At 45.3% G+C, this 21,227-nt stretch overlaps 1 protein-coding gene across 3 annotated transcripts in view; it reads right to left on the reverse strand.

Moving 5' to 3' along the window:
* The window catches only part of AMBRA1 (autophagy and beclin 1 regulator 1), a 226,914-nt gene extending 205,687 nt beyond the window's left edge, over positions 1 to 21,227 (reverse strand). For 2 of the 3 annotated variants that reach the window (XM_082271116.1, XM_082271117.1), the window contains exon 1: positions 20,971 to 21,227. The gene's annotated coding sequence lies outside the window, so the exon portion shown is untranslated. The remainder of the gene's footprint in view (positions 1 to 20,970) is intronic. The other variant, XM_082271115.1, reaches the window with a different exon arrangement.

A 21,227-nucleotide genomic window follows, 5' to 3' on the forward strand; every position in this document is an offset into this window, starting at 1 on the left:
AACACAGAGGAACCCTTGAAAAAAAGTTTCCAATTTTAGGGAACCCCTGCTAAAAATGTCTTTATCTACAACACATGATACATTTGTGTGATGATTAGTGGGAAGAATGCCCCTAATGCCCCTTTCACCCGGGCGATCCGATCCACCTGTCAGTTTTTCAGGCGGACCGTATCGGATGCTCCATGAAGCCCTATGGAGGGGCGGATGTCAGCAGAGATATCTCCGCTGACACTCGCTGCTATCCGATCTGATCCTATAAACAGAGTGGGTTCCGCGCTAAGATAAAGGGAAGTGGCTGCAGCCTCCCTCAAACATAACCAAAGGTTATATTATGGGGCTTTTCCACTGCATGGAACCGAACGGTTCGGCTCGCTTTTGTGCTTTTCCACTGCTGCTACCGCATGGTACGGTGTAGGAACGGTTCGGTACGGCACGGCTGCGCTTTTCCACTGCATGGAACTGAACGGTACGGCTCTCAAAAACAGTACCGCCTTGATTGTGGTTCCAAGAGGTACCATACCCGGTACCATATCCCACAATCCTTTGCATGCAGTCACTACTAGCCACTGATTGGTCAGAGAATCCCACCCACCCCGTTGCTATCCCACCCACTTAACTTTAGTACTAGTGGAAAAGCAAACCATACCGTACCGAACCGTTCCAACACCGTACCAATGCGGTACCATGCAGTGGAAAAGCAAACCGGGCCAAGCAGGGCCGAGTAGAGCCGACCATTAGTAGAGACGGGGGGGGGGGGGGGGTAGGGATTATGGCGCTGCCTGGGAAGGGGAAGAAAAGGAGAAAAGGAGGTAAATAGCTAAATACTTTACCTATATTCAGCTGTCTACCTCTTTTTCATCCCCTTCCCAAGCAGCGTCATAATCCCCCCCCCCCTATATCCGACCCAATCCGGTCTCTGAATTCCGGACGGATGGGAACCCTATTTTCCATCCGTCTGGAGGATCTGATCAGATGAAAACAGACAGGCGGTCCGTTTCCATACAATCCCCCATAGAGGAGAGCGGGGATCTGACAGCTCCGTCTCTGCAAAGTAAGCTGAGACGGACCGGTCATACACCTGCTCAGCGGGATCGGTGAATCGATCCTCGCTGAGCAAAACTGAGTCCGTCAGGCGGAAAGCCTGTGTGAAAGGGGCCTCACACTTCTAGTGATTGGGAAAAACTACCCCCTTACAGATAGTTAAATAGTGCCAGCCGGGTCTTATCTGAGGGACAAAAAATTCTCATTGCTCAAGGAACCCCTAGCAACCTTTGGAGGAACCCTGGTTGAGAAACTCTGCTCTACGTGGATATCGGTTAAAGTGGTGGTAAACCCCCCACGGCACAGTTCGCTCCCACATGGGGTGTCCGGGGGCTTCTGACAACACCTCATAATTTAATTCAATATCTAGAATTTCTTACATTGTTCACACGTTTATTATTGCTCTGTCACTTACTTTTTTTTTTAAATTTACTGGATCCTACTGTACAAATATTGCTCACTCTGATAAGCTTCAATAAAAATATTTAACAAGAAAGTGGCGGCAAACATATAAACTTATTTTTTCATTAACTTTATTGTCCGAGTATAGATCTACGCTTGTCCCAAGCGTGTTTGAAGCCATTTACGGTTGACTGTTTCACTACCCCTGCTGATAGTTTATTCCAAGTATCAACTACTCTTTTAGTAAAAATACTTTCTAAAATTAGTTTTGATTTTTCTTCCAGTTCGTTTGAGGTCATGTCCCCGTGTTCTTGATTTTGGTTTCATAATAAAAAAAAAAAAAAAAAAAACTGCCCTTCTGAACCTTATTTAGGCTCGGTTCACACTACGTAGCTCCGACTTAGGGGGCGACCAGTGAAGTCGCGTGCATAGACATTCATTTTATGAAGTCCGTGCAAGTCGCTCCAGGTCGCCCCGAAGTAGTACAGGAACCTTTTTCTAAGTCGGAGCGACTTGTGTCGCTCCTATTAGAACAGCTCCTGTACAGTGCGTGACTTGTCAGGCTGACCAAGTCGCCTGACAAGTCGGACTAGTGTGAATGGACACTTACACCCATGATGTATTTAAAGGTTTCAATCATGTCTCCCCTTTCTCTTCTTTCCTCCAGAATGTACATTTTTTCGGGTCCTTTCACACGGGCTTTCCACCCAGGGGACTCAGTTTTGCTCAGCGAGGATCGATCCGCCAATCCCCGCTGAGCAGGTGGATGACAAGTCCATCTCTGCTTACTTTGCAGAGACAGAGCTGTCAGATCGCCACTCTCCTCTATGGGAGATCGGATGAACGGGCCGCCTGACGGTTTTCATCCAATCCGACAAGACGGATGGAAAATAGGGTTACCATCTGTCTGGATTTCACAGACAGGATTGGATAGCAAGCGGGTGTCAGCGGACATGTCACCAATGACATCCGCGGCCCCATAGAGGTGCATGGAGCATCTGATCAGGTCTGCCTGAGAAACTGACAGGCGGACCGGATCAGAAAGCCCGGGTGAAAGGGGCCTTACATATACCCAGTGAAGTGACTGGCCTCAGGTGATACGCAGAGATGTAAAAATCCTCCTCAATAAGCGTTACCGGCTTATCTGCAGTCTTCTCTTCACTATTATCTGTTCAAAGTCCAAAATTTATAAAGCTTGACTGAGCTATCAGAAAACAGAGGGCAGTGAGCTGAAGTTGCACTCTGCAGAGCTCAGTTAGGGGAGATCCGAGAGCTGATTGGAGGGAAGACACACAACCCGTCACACAACTCACAGGAACAGAGCTAAGGCTGTTAATCAGCTGGAGACCATTCCCGTCAACATTTTTCCCTTGGTGTCAGGAAAACTTGTCAGAAGTGATTCGTGCTAATAGCAGAGGAAGGAAGCAGCAGACAGAAATTACACTTAGTGCTCTGGAGTGAGACAAGTACACACTATAGAGGGATATGCTTTGTTTATATTTCATGTTTGAGGTATACAACCACGGCTTGCTGAGAACCTGAGCTAGATGCCAGTCCAGGCATACGGGCGGATGCCAACTCAATTGTCATGATCTTGCCTGAGCCTGGACTGGTTCTGTGACGTAAGTCAACAGCAGCTTCAACCGCTGTCTGCTGGAATCATGTCACAGGACTACAGAACGAACTGCACTCTTGTGATCCACAGGAGAAGTACAGCCAAATGAGCTTTGACTGTATTTTTCCTTAAAAGCCAACTCCAGGTAACAGCAGTTACAGTTTTTTTCCTTTTGGGATAACGTTTTTATTACATAATCGATCATCGATTATCGTAAGCATTGCCTTGTCTCTGACCCGCATCTGGTGTTTTGGGATCTCGGGAAGAATCGCTGCGATTCTGCCCCTGATCCCAAATCGCACTGCAACTGTGGCAAAAAGCACCGTGTGTGTTTGGGTGCCATTCATTTTCAATGGCACCCAAATACGGTGTGGTTTTGAAGTGATAAATCACAGCAAACTGCAACGTGTGAAGCTTGTTGCCCAAAAAAGATGCAGGAGCTTCTTTTGGGCAACAAGCTTTGCGCAATGCGATATATCATGGCAAAACCGCACTGCGTTCAGGTGCCACATGCGTAGTGTGTTTTGCCACTATTGCATTGCTATTTGGGATCGCAAGCAGAATTGTAGGGATTCTGCCCGATATCCCAAAACACCAAATGTGAATAGGGCCTTAGCCCTGTTACTGCCATTTTGCTGGATATCTTGGTCTGTTAAAAATAATTGGGGAAAAAAAAAAAAAAAAAAAAAAAGCAGACTTACTGGCCAGATCACCAGGTAAAAAAGGCCTCATGTACACTGCTACTTGTAAACGACCGTTTTGGAGCAGTTGGGCATTTTTTTCAGAAGCCCCTGAACCCTCCTCTATGTTATCTTATCTGTCCATGTACACCGGGTCGTTTACAGTCATTAAGAGGCAGTTAAAGCGGAGTTCCACCCTGGGACATTTTTTTTAAATAAAAATAGCTCGGGACAGTCAGGGCTAGTACATTCCACAATGGCTAGCCTTTGATCTGTCCCGGGTTGCACTTACCTGCAAGAAGAAATACTTACCTGGAAAATGCATTGTCCAGCACTGCCATCTCAGGTGTGGGCAGCTTGAAGCACTGCACCGGCACCGCCGTCACTTCCGGTGCCACAGCATCATCCCTGCACAGCTTTTGGGCATGCCCAGAAGCTGTTTAGCAAGGTATGACAGCGCCCGCACCGGAACTGACGTCGGGGCCGGTGCAGGTGCATCGATTCCTGGGAGCGATGACGTTCAGCTCCCAGGAATCATTGCAAGCCAGGAAGTGACGAATCTGCGTGGCCGCCGAGGGGAGGAAGAAGGAAGTAAGGTAAGTATATTTTTTTCTAAACCAGGTAAGTAAAAAAAAAAAAAATTGCGATTATCCATCTGTTTTTCAGGTGACCCGGAGCGAGAAGATGGAGGTAAGTTTAATTTTAGGGTGGAACTCCGCTTTAAGTTCAGTGTCGTTTTTTGGAAAGCAATTATTTGCGTTCAGGATGTTCAGAAGGTGTGTTTAACGGCGTTTCAAACACAAAACGTGACCGAACGCGATCACCCGGGTTTAGCGCTTGCAATTTTCCATTTTAAAGGGGAAAGATTTTTTAACCTCTAAAAATGGATCTGAGCGCAAACTCCCGCTAAACGTACGTTTTAAAACGTCCTTTAAATTCCAGCGTTCAAAGGACTTTTTACAACGTCCCGTGTACATGTAGCCTAAAGGAAAGAAGGAAATAATAATAATAATAATAATAATAATAATAATAATACAGCCATCTCATCTAAGAATGGCAAATTGCAATACATATACATTTTGCATTTGGGTTCAGTACCATTTCAATAAGAATTATAGGTGTTTTAATACCTCTTTGTAATCCTCCAAGTATTTCTTTTGTTTCCAATCATATTTAGTTTTAAAGCAGACCTGGAAATAGAGAGTGCCAATAAAAGAGACATCATTTGTTCCATTTCTTTTCCTGCAAGCTCTGCCATACTGGTTAGAAGGACGCAGAAGGAGTGCTGCAACGTTTGTACTTGGCTCACAAGTCTTGTCTATTTGCAATGACCCAACACTGAAAGTCACCTGATCAGCATCTCACAAGACTGGCCCCTGCCAGGGAGTTCTCCACCACCCTCTGGCATTAGAAGGATGCCAAAATTACAAGAGCAAGTGCACAAGCATGAGGAAAAAATATTAAAGTCATCTGCAATAGCTGGCTATTTATACCACTGGATACATTTTATTTAACAAGGTCATCATATGTTTTGGCAAATGTTATCTATACACATCTGTTACTGGTTTACACTCATCCTTAATCTGCCAACCAACCCCAAGGAAATCACCATTAACCTGTAAGCCAACCACAACTCAAATCTATCATCTTCCACCAAAACACATTTCCAATCGAGAAAAAGTCTGGGCTCAATTCCATCTTTTTTTTTTTTAACAGCTAGTCATTTAACAATACATTTCTAAAGACAGACATTCTGACAACCGAAAAGTACAAATAAGAAGAACGGGCAATTTGTGAAGTGCTCATTATGTAATGCAGTACATTTTATACAAGCGGATCTATAGAGAGCGGGTGCTGGGCACACAAGTCATACTGACCCCATGTATTACACGCTTTTATCTTTTCCCATTTCTTTCTTGCCTGCTTTGTCTATACAAGAAAGAAAGATGTAAGCTTGATTTAATAAAGTCAAGTTCACTTTTACAATAAAATGTACTATGTAGTCAAGGGGACCCATTAGTAAAAAAAAAAACACTGTACAGCTTATAAAACTCTTAGGCCCCTTTCACACGGGCGATCCGATCCACCTGTCAGTTTTTAAGGCGGACCTGATTGGATCCTCCATGCATCCCTATGGGGCAGTGGGTGTCAGCGGAGACATCTCCAATGAAACCCGCTGCCATCCAATTCCGATCCTGTCCATGAAATCTGGACGGATGAAACCCCCATTTTCCATCCGTCTAGAGCAGGGGTCTTCAAACTACGGCCCTCCAGTTGTTCAGGAACTACAATTCCCATCATACCTAGCCATGTCTGTGAATGTCAGAGCTTTACAATGCCTCATGGGATGTGTAGTTCCGCAACAGCTGGAGTTAAGTAGTTTGAGGATCCCTGGTCTAGAGGATCAGATCAGATGAGAATGGACAGGCGGTCTGTTCTCATTCGATCTCCCCGTAGAGGACAGCGGGGATCTGACAGCTCCGTCTCTGCACACAGAGCGGAGACGGAGCTGTCATCCACCTGCTCAGCTGGGATCGGCGGATCGTTCCTCGCTGAGCAGAACGGGCTCCGGCGGGTGCACCACCCGTGTGAAAGAGCCCTTAGAGTGTAAGCTCTAATGAGCAGGGCCCTCCGATTGATTAAAGTGTACATTTGTATTTGTACTGTCTACCCACAAGTTATAAAGCGCTGCGTAAACTGTCTGCGCTATATAAATCATAAATAATAATAAAACAATGGTTTCGTTTGAATGCCATGCCTTTAGGTGAATAGGGGGTTCCTCACAGCCTGGCCAAAATACTCCTATTGCAAGGGATCAGCCCCTTCCTGCCTGGGGTTTTAGGATGTACTGCACATTGGGTGCGCCTCCAGCATCACAGGAACGAGCGTCTCTCCAAGACCTGGTGTGACCTGGTGTATGCTCCCTCTCCCCCTTGTTAGAGATCAGCAGCCTCCCCTCCTCCCCCTCTTCCAAGAATCTTGGCTGCAATGGATGCTGGGTGCACCCCCAGCATCTCAGGAACTAAAGCTCTCATTCTTTCAAGACCCACACATTTGCAGTGCGCTCTCTTCCCCGGCAGCAGCTCTATACATTCACGGATCTTAAGAGCAGGGGAAAGCCTGTTCCTGGGGGTGCACCCAACATACAGCAAGTCCCAGATCCTAGGTAGGAAGGGGGAGTTTTTCTGTCAGCCTTTGAGAAAGCCGCCACTGACCTAAAGGTATGGCAAACAAAAGGTGCAATCGCTTTGGGTATGATTGACATGAACCGTGCCAGAGTTCGATAATCTCCACTCCACTGGTCTGCACTCACGCGGTTCTGTAAAGAGGAGCTCCGGTCATATTTGTGTAAAAGTCAGCAGATACAAAAAAGTAGCTGCTGACTTCAAAAACAGACACTCACCTGTACCAGGTTCCAGCGATGTGCTCACCCAAGCCATTTGTCTCATCTGTCCCTGGCATCTCATCTATAGGCGCCCGGCTGTGACAGCTTCCAGCTTTACAGCCTGGTGTGCATTGTGATGGGTCCAAGTGTCTTCTGAGACCTGTGACATGTCCCAGAAGGAGAAGAAACTCCTTGGCTATCCAAGCAGAATTGGGAGCGGGAACCAGGCCCCCCCCGCTCCCCATCCCCCCCAAAAAAAGTGTCATTTCCTATAGAGTTGATGGGGGAGGAGGCCCCCTTTGGGTGGTGCTCTGCTATAAAATAGGTTTTCCTGAGCACACTTACATCATCCTGGCCACAGTGATCCCTGCTGCTGTGGTCGGTGATCTATACAGAGTTCTGTGCTTACTCAGGCATGGGCTGTACTAACACTGAAGTGAACAGTGACCGGGACAACCTCTTCTAAGTGGTAAGTTTAAAGCAGAGCTCCATTCAAAAGGGGAGGCTCCGCTAGTTCAAACCCTCCACCCCCCCTTCCATATTTGGCACTTTTTTGGGGGGGGGGGGGGGCAGGTACCCACTCCCACTTCCAGGTAGGCTTCCTGAATGCTTCACTGGTTTCCCTTAGTGAAGATGCCAGCGCCTGCACCCAAAGTCGATTGAAGAATTGGCTCGGGTGCCAACATTGCTGGATCCCTGGACAGGTAAGTGTTCTTATATTAAAAGTTAGCAGCCACAGTATTTGTAGCTGCTGACTTAATTTTTTTTTTTTTTCGTCCAGACTGGAGCTCCTCTTTAACTGTTCCTGGCAGCAATTCAGAGCCCTCAGACTACACAAACACACCGAACCGAGGTGGTGAACCGTGCCCGGATGTGATTATAACTGCCAGTGTGAGTAAACCCTAAGCAGGAATTAGGCAAGCTGCACAGGGTTTAAAATAGGGAAAAGTAGATGCCCCCAGGGGTTTTCGGGCAGCAAAGGAGTCTTCTTAGACAGGGTTTAAAAATTAATTTTTTATTTACAAATTGTTAAAAAGTATCTGTTACATAATTTTACATAAAATATGAGCTTTGGTTACAAGCATTAATCCATCATAGGTAATAACATAACTGGTAAAATCAGACGGGTCAATGAACAATCACAACCAACGAGGTGGTACTCCGACGCGTTTCGACCTATGGAGTAAGGTCTTCTTCATGGGGCATGTGATGTCTATAAAGTACATTATAGAATTAGAAATGTAATATACAACACACATTGAACTAGTTATGAGAATAGTATTTATATATTTACCCTGAAATTGATAGATATCCATTTACCAAAGAATATTTCTATGAATCATCCCAAAGGGGCGGGTGAAGAAATGGACCGACTTGTAGGGGGGTCACATTTGGAGTGCCCTGTGAGACAGTGAGAGACCTGCCTGCAAAAACCTACCCAGTGTAACGAATGTATTATATACAAGTTGAAGATTATTTGAATCAATAAGTAGATATGAAAGAATGAATCCAGCCAGATGGTTCGACGGATACACCTGGTGGACAGGGTTTTAAAAAACTGCTGGGGCCCCTGAACTACATGGATTTTTTTTTTCCAAAGGTGCACTAAAAAGGAAAAAAAAAAATCAACTGATAGAAATGAAAACCAAAGATTTTCTCCTACAGCCAAGCCAGCTGTACAATGCCAAAGCATTGGTCAGACGCAGCAACGGATCTGACAACTGACCATTAGAAGTTCCATTTCATATATCTAAAAAGACAGACAACACCACTCTTCTCATTCAGGGCAAAGTGACCGCACCTTCTTGCAGCCCTCTCTTCCAACAAGGTATTCTCACTAATCCATGCTGCCAGGCTTGGGGGAGCACAGGACCACTCCCCCCCCCCCCCCCCATGTGACAGTGCTTGGGACTGGGCAGCCAACCAGCAAGACAATGAAATCATCCGCCTGTGTAAGAACAAAATACAGGAGCTAACCTACATTGGACTAGATTTAGAAATAATTTTCCCAAATTTAACCCCATCAATGAGACCAAGTAACCGTTAATCAGTTCCCGTCGGCAGGGCGTAAATGGACGTCCTCCAGTTTCAGTGGTTATACCAGGAGGATGCCTGCACCTACAGGAATCATCCTGGTATCACTTCGTTCAGCCGGCGATTATATACAAGGCAGAAGTGATCCAAGTGGCGCCACTTGATCAATTCTGTGGGTGAAAGAAAGGGGTCCAATCCCCCTCCCACCACCGCCTCTCCAGTGCTCTCCTGTCCCATCGCGTAGACCAGGAGCGATGGGGTTGGCGGCGATGGCTGCCCTGTACAGAGAGAAAGGAACTGATGTCATTCCCCTCTCTCGTCACTTCCAGTTCCGCCCCTTTGTATACTTGACCACCAGCAGGCAGGAAAGCAGCCAATCAGACTGATCTCGGTCTGACCAGCTACATGGGAGGACAGAGGAGAGATTTGGGTTCTAATAGACCCCAAATCTCTTCATAAAGAGGGCCTGTCATGACCCATGCTATCACAAGAAATGTTGTAATAGCAATAAACTTAGTACAAAAAAAAGTAAGAAAAAATATTTTGCTAGGGGGTCTCACAAGTCCGATCCTAATGCCCTGTACACACGCATCGATAGTTGGCTGACCGATCGGCCGTCTTTTGTCCAGTGTTGTTGTGTTGGTTGAAATGTGCTCTAGACTGCACACAAATTTTCTCGGGCCAACAAAAACCAACTTCAGAAGTGATATGTTCTGGTTTACTTTCCGTGTGTTTTTTCATCTCCGAGCATGCCCAGTCTTGCTCATCAGATTTTTGTCTGCCGAAATCTGTACTGACTGACGAACAATCGGCCGTTTTGTTGATGGCCAACAAAAATTTTTATAGCCTGCACACCAGATTTTGTTCGGCCGAAAAGTCGGAGTCGGTTGTCGGAAGCATCATACTAACAAGCCGAAAATCGACCGATCGGACGTTGGCCGAAAATTCACGGCCAACTATCGATGCGTGTGTACAAGGCATAAGTCCCACAAGTGTGAAAGGAGCCTAAATCTGTGTCTATAGTGTATGTTCAATCCTTAAAGTGGTTGTAAAGGCAGAAGGTATTCTATTCTTAAAGCAGAGTTCCACCCAAAAGTGGAACTTCAATTATATGCTTTCTCCCCCCTCCGGTGCCACAATTGGGGGGGGGGGGGGGTACCTGTTTTGACAGGTACCCTTCCCCACTTCTGGGAAACAGCGCCGCGGCGCTGTCACTCGGAAGTTCACCCCCCCCCTCCTCCTTCCTTCGCCACCAGGCCCATTACAAATCGCAGTGCGCTTTGCGCATGCACAGTAGGGAAACGGCAAAGAAGACGAAAGGCTTCACTGCTGGGCTTCCTCACCCTGGATGGCGGCGGCAGCACCCAAGAGTCAATTTGAAAATCGGCTTCGGGTACCAACATACCAACATTTTGGGCTCCCTGGACAGGTAAGTTCTACTATTTAAAAGTCAGCAGCCACAGTATTTGTAGCTGCTGACTTTAAATTTTTTTCATGGAGGGCGGAACTCCGCTTTAATGCACTCTATGCATTAATAAAGCGGAGTTCCGGCCACCAAGCGTTACAGGTCTTTTTGCCGTAAGGTAATTTAGACCCATCATTTCTGGTGAGTTTACATCTTTACCTTTCCTAAAGCCACTTCATATGACTGGCCTTTGGACCACTGGAGGATCCAACACTGAGCACTTGCACTTTTTCTTTTGCACCAAACTGTAATTATTTTTCACTATAGTCACCTATGAACTTTATTTGGCACTAATATGCACTTATATGACACTTATGTTATTTGATAATTTATTTAACACTGTATGAATTTTATTGGGTTTACATTGTAATATTTCTATTTAGTCCATGATATTTTAGCTATATTTACTGATTTTATATAACACATTTAGATGATCCTGGTTCCTTATTAGCAAGCACTATATAATCCCATTTATCTTGGGGTTTTTTTATCCACTGACAAATACTAACTGTACATTATGTCCCTTGTGCTGATTCTTCTGTTTTCAGCTTTAAATACTTATTTCTAAACGGCACAGCTTTCGGATTATTTTTGAAGATTGCAACTACAAGCAGGCAACAGCAACCCCCTCCCCCCCCCCCCATATTCTCATATGATCGCCAAAAGCCAACTGTCAAAACAGAACACACATCAGGAGGCATCCCTGATGCTTTCCTTGTTCCCAGCTCTGGTCTGGAGACATGTTTATTTTACTCCGTAGTAAAACTCGAGCTTTTAGCATTTTGTGATCTGTCACTCCAGTAAACGCATGAAAACCGTACAGAAATAATAGCTCCCAGCATGAACTCAACCATTCAAATGCAAAACCATTTAACCACTTGACCTCCAGAAGGTTTCACCCCCCTTCATGACTAGGGCATTTTTTGCTATTCAGCACTGTGCTACTTTAAGGGTCCTTTCACACGGACGCTCCGTGTGTCCGCAAATCATCCCATCCGTTTGCGGATGATTTGCGGACATAATGTAAGTGAATGGCACTGCGGATGTCAGCGGAATACCATCCACTGACATCCGATTTTCCTCCTTTCAGTTCTTTTCCGTTTTTTCGAATGGAACAGAACCCTATTTTTTCTTCCGTGTAAAAAACGGAAAGGAAGGAAAATCGGATGTCACCGGTGTCATCCGCAGTGCCATATACTTACATTATGTCCGCATATCATCCGCAAACGGATGGGATGATATGCGGGCACACGGAGCGGATGACACAAATGTCATCCGCTCTGTGAAAAAAAAAAAAAAGTCCCGCAGCGGACTAAAGCAGCGGCGCGGTCGTGTGAAAGGACCCTAAGTCATTCGCGTGGTCTTGCAACACTGTATGCAAGTTACATTTTTATCATTTTTTTTTTTTTTACACACAAATAGGGCTTTCTTTTGGTGGTATTTGATCACCGCTGGGTTTTTTATTTTTCGTGATATAAACAAAAAGAAAAAAAAAAAAAAGACCGCAATTCTTTTTAAAAAAAAACCCCGAAACATTATTTTCTATTTTGTCATAAAACATGACAAGAGAAAACCACGCTGGATGCAAAAAACATGTAAATGCAAAATAGCTGCTGTCACAATACCATAACACAAGGCATACATATAAATGAACACAAGTTCTGTTCTTTATTGCATATACTATACATTCTATATAGTGCAAAGAGATTGTCAATGTTAGAAATACGTAAAACAATATCATGTATGAATGCATAAATCTCTAAACGAGCAGGGCCCTCTAATTCCTCCTGTATTGAATTGTAACTGTTTTGTCTTCACTCACATTGTAAAGCGCTGCGCAAACTGTTGGCGCTATATAAATCCTGTATAATAATATAATAAGAAATAAAATATAGTCCCATGAGGAAACAAAATAGCACAAGTGACTGGTGACGTAAATGGCATGATGTGAAGGTATATCCCAAAAAGAGATTGGCTTCCAGATTACAGTTTTAGTGCCACTATGTGAATCACCCCAGCGAATGTAAGGAGGGGACTTACCAGATTGTAGTGACTCCTATTAACCAGTTGCCGTCCATCCACTGCAGCAAGTCGTCAGGTTCCCGCAAAACGGCGTTCCCGTGCGCCTATTTGCCAGAGGGGAATCTGATCTGCGGGGCCAGCGGCCGCGATGGTCACAGGGCACCCGCGATCACTCCCCATGGAGACAGAACGGCGGTATGTCGTCGTAAACACAGCAGGCCGCTGTTCTGTTAGCAATAAACACAGGGATCCTGCATTCCTCCTATTCCTATAGGTCCCTGTGTTCATTCCATAAGTTAATCCCCCACACAGTTAGAAAGCACCCCCTAGGGACACATTTAACCCTTTGATCCCCACGTGGTTATGAGTAAGCGATCTTCTGAATCGTGAAACGCGTCAACCGGTCCCATGTCCGTGTGATGCACTGTATGTATTCATTTTTTTTTATGAGGAATAAAAGCACTTCTACTTCATCATACTCCTGAGTGCGGTCAACTTTCCTTTGATTGCTTAGTATCTGGAGTACTTCACCTCAACTGTTATTATGTATGTAACCCTTTGATCCCCCCTGGTGTTAACCCCTTCCCTGCCAATGTCATTTTTACAGTAACAGTGTATATTTTTAGCACTGATTACTGTAGGAATGTCACTGGTACCCCCAAAAGTGTCAAAATGTCAGTTAGGGGTCCAATCTGTCCGCCACAATGTCGCAGTCCCACTAAAAATCGCAGATCGACGCCATTACTAGTAAAAACTAAATAAAAAATTACAAATCTTTCCCCTAGTTTGTAGACGCGATAACTTTTGCGCAAACCAATGAAAATACACTTATAGGGATTTTTTTTACCAAAAATATGTAAAATACAAAATTGGCCTAAAATGATGAAAAAATTTAATTTTTTTTCTTTTTTTATTGGGAATGTTATATATAGCAGAAAGTGAAAATTATTGGTTTTATTTTTTCAGAACTTCCGCTTTTTTTTTGTTTATAGCCCAAAAACAAAATAAAATAAAAAAAAAAAAATCAAATACCATCAAAAGAAAGCTCTATTTGTGGGAAACAAAGGACATCAATTTTATTTATATATATTTTCGACTTTAATTCTTTTTTTATGAATTTGTCACCCAATATCAGCACATTTAAAGCGGAGTTCCGGGCACAGAGGTCATTTTTTAATAAACATACCCCCGGGACAGTCAGGGCTAGCACATTCCACAATGGATAGCCTCTGATCTGTCCCGGTTCGCACTTACCTTTTAGAAGAAATACTTACTTAGAAAATTTCTTCCACAGCGTTTCCATCTCTCTTGTGGGCAGCTGAAGCCGGCGCGGTCCTCTTCTGGGTCTTCTTCCGCGTCTTCTTGTCCCAGAATGCGCCTGCACCGGCCCCTCTCGTCACTTACGGCGCGGCGCCGCATTCCTACACAGCTTCTGGGCATGCCCAGAAGCTGTTTAGCAGGGGAATGCGGCGTCGCCCGGAAATGACGAGCGGGGCCGGTGCCGTCGCACTGATTCCTGGGAGCGATGACGTTCAGCTCCCAGGAATCATAGTGAGACAGGAAGTGACGGGGTGAGCCGCGGCTCCGAGGGAGGAAGTACTCTGAGGTGAGTATTTTCGATCTTCAATTACAAGGTAGGTAAACAAAAAAAAAAAATAACTATCCAATTCCTTTTCAGGTGAGGTTTACCTAGCAGAGGGGCACAAAAAAAAAAAAAATATTGTTTTTGTGCCCGGAACTCCGCTTTAACTCAAGAAAAGCTAAGAAAAAATGTATCCCTTTGACTCTATGTATATCTACACACTGGTCCGTTGCGCTTCCGATGTGCTAAAAATCCTGCTTGCTGCTGGAAAAAAAATAGATAAATAGGACTAAAAACGCACCTCCCTTTGAAATGCATTGAAAATGCAGCAAGAAAGCATCAATAACACTCCAGTGTTACATTTTTGATGCGATTTTTGAGTCACACGACCTATGAAAAACAAACCATAAGCACAGTAAAATCATGGCAAAAAACGTGTGTGTTTTCGGCGCCAATTATCAGCAAAATGGCGATAACACAATTTTCGGCCGCCGAAATTCCAGTGCATTTTTAAGCTCCATTCTTGTTGCAAGCAATACAGCTCAAGCAGATCCTCAGCTGCACTTTGCATTTGGACCTTTGCTTATGAGTTGCACCGCGTTCAAATGCCAAACAAGTTCATGAACAAAGGCCATCTATGTAAGCCCAAACACAGCACAAGCCCCAGTCAAAAGAGACTATCCTTACATCACACGAAAGATAAACAGTAATAAAGATTTTATCACCAGAGAGGCCAATGGGGGTTAAAGAGGAGCTCCAGTCGCCAAAAAAAAAAAAAAAAAAATGTAAAAGTCCGCAGATCCAAATACTGTAGCTGCTGACTTTTACTATATAGACACTTACCTGTCCAGGGATCCCGCGATATCGGCACCTGAGCCGATTCTTCAATCGGCTTCGGGTGCAGGCATTGTAAAGCTGGATACAAACTATACAATTTTCTTTAGATTTTTTTCCTTCAGACTTACCAAAACCATATAATATAAGGTCAGACCTACTAAACACTTTCAATTTGTATACAATCAGGCAGGCCCTTGCACTACATAGTTGAAGGTAAATCTAATAGAAATCTACCAACAAAAGTTGTATAGTGTGTATCCAGCTTAAAGCGGAATTCCGGGCAGAGAAACGTTTTTTTTTTTTAACATACCCCCGGGACAGTCAGGGCTAGCACATTCCACAATGGCTAGCCTCTGATCTGTCCCGGTTCGCACTTGCCTTTTAGAAGAAATACTTACTTAGAAATTTTCTTCCACAGCGTTTCCATCTCGGTTGTGGGCAGCTGAAGCCGGCGCGGTCCTCTTCTCTGTCTTCTTCCGCGTCTTCGTGTCCCAGAATGCACTGCACCGGCCCCTCTCGTCACTTCCGGTGCGGCGCCGCATTCCTAAACAGCTTCTGGGCATGCCCAGAAGCTGTTTAGCAGGGGAATGCGGCGTCGCCCGGAAATGACGAGCGGGGCCGGTGCGGCGCATTGATTCCTGGGAGCTATGACGTTTAGCTCCCAGGAATCATTGCGAGGCAGGAAGTGACGGGGTGAGCCTCGACGCTGGAGGAGGAAGCTGTCATAGGTGAGTATTTACGATCGTCAATTACAAGGTGAGTTTTAAAAAAAAAAAATCTAACTATCCAATTCCTTTTCAGGTTAGGCTGAACCAGCGGACGGGCACAAAAAAAAAATATCGTTTTTGTGCCCGCAACTCCGCTTTAAGTAAGGGAAACCAGCAGTGAACCCTTCCAGGTTCACAGCCGGTTTCTATGCAGGAGTTGTGAAGCTCTTTGTGAATGGTCCCAGAGTCTTCTGGGACTTGTGATTTGTCCTAGAAGGCTGCAGATGGGGGGGGACAATCATGTTTGTAGATTGCCGTGGTCAGGATTGGGAGCAGGTGCCTATCAAAACCCAGTAATGGCTCCCCCCTCTCTCCACAAAAATGCCTAAAGTGACTGTAGGGGGGTGCAAACAAGTGGAGCTGCACTTTATTTTGCCTAACTGAGGGTTAGAGGACGAGGAGGGCAGAGCCAATCATCTCTCTAAGAAGCTGTCCTGGAAGATGAAGGGGGAGATACACATATACATGTTAGAGCTGTGCGATTAATCGTTAAAAAAAATTAAAAAAAATTGCGATCATGTCACCCTTCTCACGATCTTAAAACAACAAAAAATAAAAAGCCTCCAGCAAACGTTTATCAACATTAAGGCTGATAGATAACTATAAACACGTTTTACAATGTATCATTTCTTTCTCTTTAGGCTCCGTTCACATCTAGGCGTTTTGGGGCGTTTTTGGGGCGTTTTTCTGCTCTAGGATCAGCTCTCAAAACGCCCAACGAGACAAATCCTATTCATTTCAATGGCCCCTGTTCACATCTGAGCGTTTTGACGCTGTATACAAAACGCCCAACGCTCAAAAAAGTACATGAGCTTCTTTTTGGGCAGATTACATGCGTTTTCCATTGATCTCTATTCAATCTAAAAACGCCTGCACAAAAATCGCGGTAAAAATCGCGGTAAAATCGCGGTAAAAAACGCCGCAAAAATCGCGGTAAAAAACGCGCGAAAAACGCTACGCTCAGGTGTGAATGTAGCATAAGCGCCGGTTCACATTACCGCGACGCTACTTGCAGGGGCGACCTCCGAGATCGCGGTGCGAGCAGCGCGCCGCGACCTCGGAGCGGCCGCCACGGACTTCATAACATTGAAGTCTATGGCAGTCGCCTCCTGGTCGCCCCAAAGAAGCTCCGGACCCTTTTTCTAGGTCGGAGCGACTTGTGTCGCTCCTATTAGAACGGGTCCGCAGCTTCCCTATGGGAGGCGACCTGCGGCGACCTGTGAGGCGACCAGGTCGCCTCACAGGTCGCCCCAGTGTGAACCGGCACTTAATCAAAGGAATGAACTTCCGTCTGTAACTGAGGGCAGTTTAACCTTTTAGTGCCGGGTCACACTTGTGCGATGCGGGAAGGCTGCGAATTCGCAGCCTGTTCCCGCATCGCATCCGCACATCTGGCAGTTCACACTTCCATATGAGATACGCAGGGGGTGTCAATTAAATGTTAACGACACCCCCAGTTTGATCGCATATCGCAGTGCGATCTGACAGTTCGCACAGAATCGGATCGCACAAGTGTGAACCACTGTGCGATCCGATCCTGATGCGGCTGAAAAAATGCCTCCTGTGCGTCTTTGGTGCGGGTGCACGTCGAATTTCAGCCATACAAAGTGTATGGCGGAATTCGCATCCGCGCTTGAGATCGCATGTAATGAAGGAGCAGTGCGCTCCGATATTACATGTGATCTCCGCAGCCGCACATGTGAACCGGCACTTTAAAGTGGTTGTATACTCATTTTTTTTTACTTTTACCTACATGCGCGGGAGTGACGTCATCACGGCTCCGGCCACTCACAGCGCCGGAGCCGCAGACCCTGGAAGAGATGCCAAGGGAGCATGTCAGCTCCCACAGCGGTGTCCGGGCGTCCATGTCGGGGCTTCGTTTTAAGGGAAGTATTTCATAATAAGCTAGTATGCGATGCATACTAGCTCATTATGCCTTTGTTTTGCAGGGTTTGTTTTTTTTTTTTTTTTGGCAGTATACAACCGCTTTAAAGCAGAGTTGCACCCATTTATTCAAGTTCCTTGAAACACAATGCCCACCCGTACAACAGTCTGTACAGTGGTGTAGTGGTTAGCACTTTCACCTAGCAGCAAGAAGGTCACTGGTTCGAATCCCAACCACGACACTACCTGCCTGGAGTTTGCATGTTCTCCCTGTGCCTGCGTGGGTTTCCTCCGGATACTCCGGTTTCCTCCCACTCTCCAAAGACATGCTGGTATGTTAATTGGATCCTGTATAGAAATGTGCCCTACTATGCATGTATGAATGAATGTGAGTTAGGGACCTTAGATTGTAAGCTCCTTGAGGGTAGGGACTGATGTGAATGTGCAATGTATATGTAAAGCGCTGAGTAAATTGACAGCGCTATACAAGTACCCGAAATAAAATAGCAATTATTTATTTTCTAAATACCTTTTTTTTTCTTTATGTAGTCTGCAGGTGGTTTCGTCATTAGGCGATTTGCTAGGACTCATGTTTGTGTCATCTATCCCGGAGTCTTTGAACAACATTTGACTTCCGTCCAGGTTCTGTCTTGATTGACAGGTTGGCATAGAAACAGGGCGGGAACTTCCGCCACCGCCATTGTTATGGCATCCTGTAAACAACACAGTGCGCCGTGCTTCTGCCTAACTGCGCAGGCGCGAGTTCAGGACGTGCATGCTGGGTAGCCAGCTACACGGGGTCCTGGAGGCAAGTGGGAGTGGGTTTCAGATGCCCATACTTATAACGACCGCCGTCTGTCTGCCAGGATCCTGTGATAAACACCATAATTAGAAGTAGGAAGAAGAAATTCAATTATACCAGTATCCGGTTTATATTGTGCAAATAAAGAAAATCACAGGGTGCTTTCTGGAGAAAACTGACAAGGAGACTGGAGCCCCGCTTTAAAGGATAAGGCCCCTTTCACATAGGCGGACCGTTCAGATCCGCCTGTCTGTTTTTTTTGGCGGATCTGAACGGTCCCCCCATGCACCTCTATGGGGCATCGGATGTCAGCGGAGACCTGGATAGAGAACTGGCTCCAGGGGAGGTTGCAAAGGGTGGTGATAAATGGGGAGTACTCGGATTGGGCGGGTGTGGAAAGTGGGGTCCCCCAGGGTTCTGTCCTGGGACCAATCCTGTTTAATTTATTCATAAATGATGTAGAGGAGGGGATATATAGTACAATCTCAGTATTTGCGGATGATACTAAACTAAGCATGCCAATATCTTCTATGCAGGATGTAGAAACCTTACAAGCGGACCTGAACAAAATAATGGGGTGGGCAACTGCATGGCAGATGAGGTTTAATGTTGAAAAATGTAAAGTAATGCACTTGGGTGCCAGAAACCAGAAAGCAAGCTACTCACTAGGGGGTGAACCTCTGGGTGAGTCTAGGATGGAAAAGGACCTGGGGGTTCTGGTGGACAACAAGCTTGGCAGTGGCATGCAATGCCAAGCCGCTGCAAGCAAAGCCAACAGAATACTGGGATGTATAAAAAAGGGGATTCACTCCAGAAATAAAGAGATTATTCTCCCGCTCTACAAGACTATGGTCCGGCCACATCTGGAGTATGCTGTCCAGTTCTGGGCACCGGTCCTTAGGAAGGATGTGCTGGAACTGGAGAAAGTCCAGAGAAGGGCAACAAAAATAATTAGGGGAATGGAGGACATCAGCTATGAGGAAAGACTACAAGCACTGAACTTATTCTCTCTGGAGAAGAGACGATTGAGGGGGGATAAGATATCAATGTACAAATACTGTACTGGCGACCCTAGCATAAGGAACAAACTATTCAGAGTAAGGGAATACAATAAGACACGTGGCCACTCACTAAAACTAGAGGAAAGGCGGTTTAACCTTAAAGTGCGTAAGGGGTTCTTCACTGTAAGAGCGGTAAGGATGTGGAATTCTCTTCCACAAGCAGTCGTATCAGCAGGGAAACATAGAAACATAGAATGTGTCGGCAGAGAAGAACCATTTGGCCCATTGCATCGATAGTTTAAAAAAACTATTAGATGGGCACCTTAAAGACCACAACATACAGGGGTATACAATGTACAACATACAGGGGTATACAATGTACGGTTAACAGCAAACACACACATCATAGGTTGAACTGGATGGACTGATGTCTTTTTTCAACCTCACTAACTATGTAACTATGTAACTATGTAACTATGTCCGATCCGTCAACTCTGGACAAATGGAAAGTCTATTTTCCATCTGCCCAGCGGATCAGATGAGAACGGACAGACGGTCCATTCCCATCCGATTCCCCCATAGAGATGCATGGGGACCTGACAGCTGTCATCCTCCTGAAAAACGGAGTCCCCCTGGAGGACTCTGTGTGTGAAAGGGGCCTAAACCTTTTTCTGACACTTGTTGTTTACAAGTTAAAATCGGTATTTTTTTGCTAGAAAATTAACTTATAATACACACACACACATATATATATATATATATATATATATATATATATATATTTCAGCAGAGACCCTAGAGAATAAAACGGCGATCGTTACAATCTTTTACGCAACACTGTATTTGCGCAGAAGTCTTTCAAACGCAGATTTTTGGGAAAAAAATACACTTTAAATGATTTTTAAAAAAAACGAAACAGTAAAGTTACCCCAATTTTTTTGTATAATGTAAAAGATGTCACCCTAAGAATCGCAATCTTTATTCTAAGCAAAAAAATAAACTTGTGATTCAAATTTTTTCCCAGAATCGTGCAGCTCTAAATATGTGTGTGCGCATATATATATATATATATATATATATATATATATATACACATATACACACACACATATTATATATACACAAATAAATATACACATACATACACACATACACATATATATATATATATATATATATATATATATATATACACACACACACACACACACATATTATATATACACACACACACATATTATATATACACACACACACACATATATATATAGCTAGATAGATATATTTACACACACATACAGAGACAGATATATAATAGTATACAGTACATGATGAGATGTATATATCAGGTATACTGCCCCCTGCAGGCTGTCCCCCCCCTCCCCGGTGCACCCCCCTAGCACTGCCCCCCAGCACCCCTCCAGGTCCCCCCCCCCCCCCCCTCAGCACTCACCTCTCGGGCGGCTCAGGCCTCCTCTCCGGCCTGGGTGTTCCCGGTGACGGCGAGGCCCGGCAGGGCAGGCCGCTGTAGGCCCCGGAGCGGGTTATGGGAGGGATCCCGGAGTGCGGGGCGGCCCGGCGGGGAGGGAAGGAAAAGCGGCGGATGGACACACAGACACCGAGAACAGCTACCATCCGGGACAATGGCGGCCGCCAGACCGAACCAACCGAGTGCCGATGGGGGGGGCCACCGGATGCCCGAGCGCATCG

This window comes from Pelophylax lessonae (assembly GCF_965119305.1).
Source record: "Pelophylax lessonae genome assembly, chromosome: 10".
Lineage (NCBI taxonomy): Eukaryota > Metazoa > Chordata > Amphibia > Anura > Ranidae > Pelophylax > Pelophylax lessonae.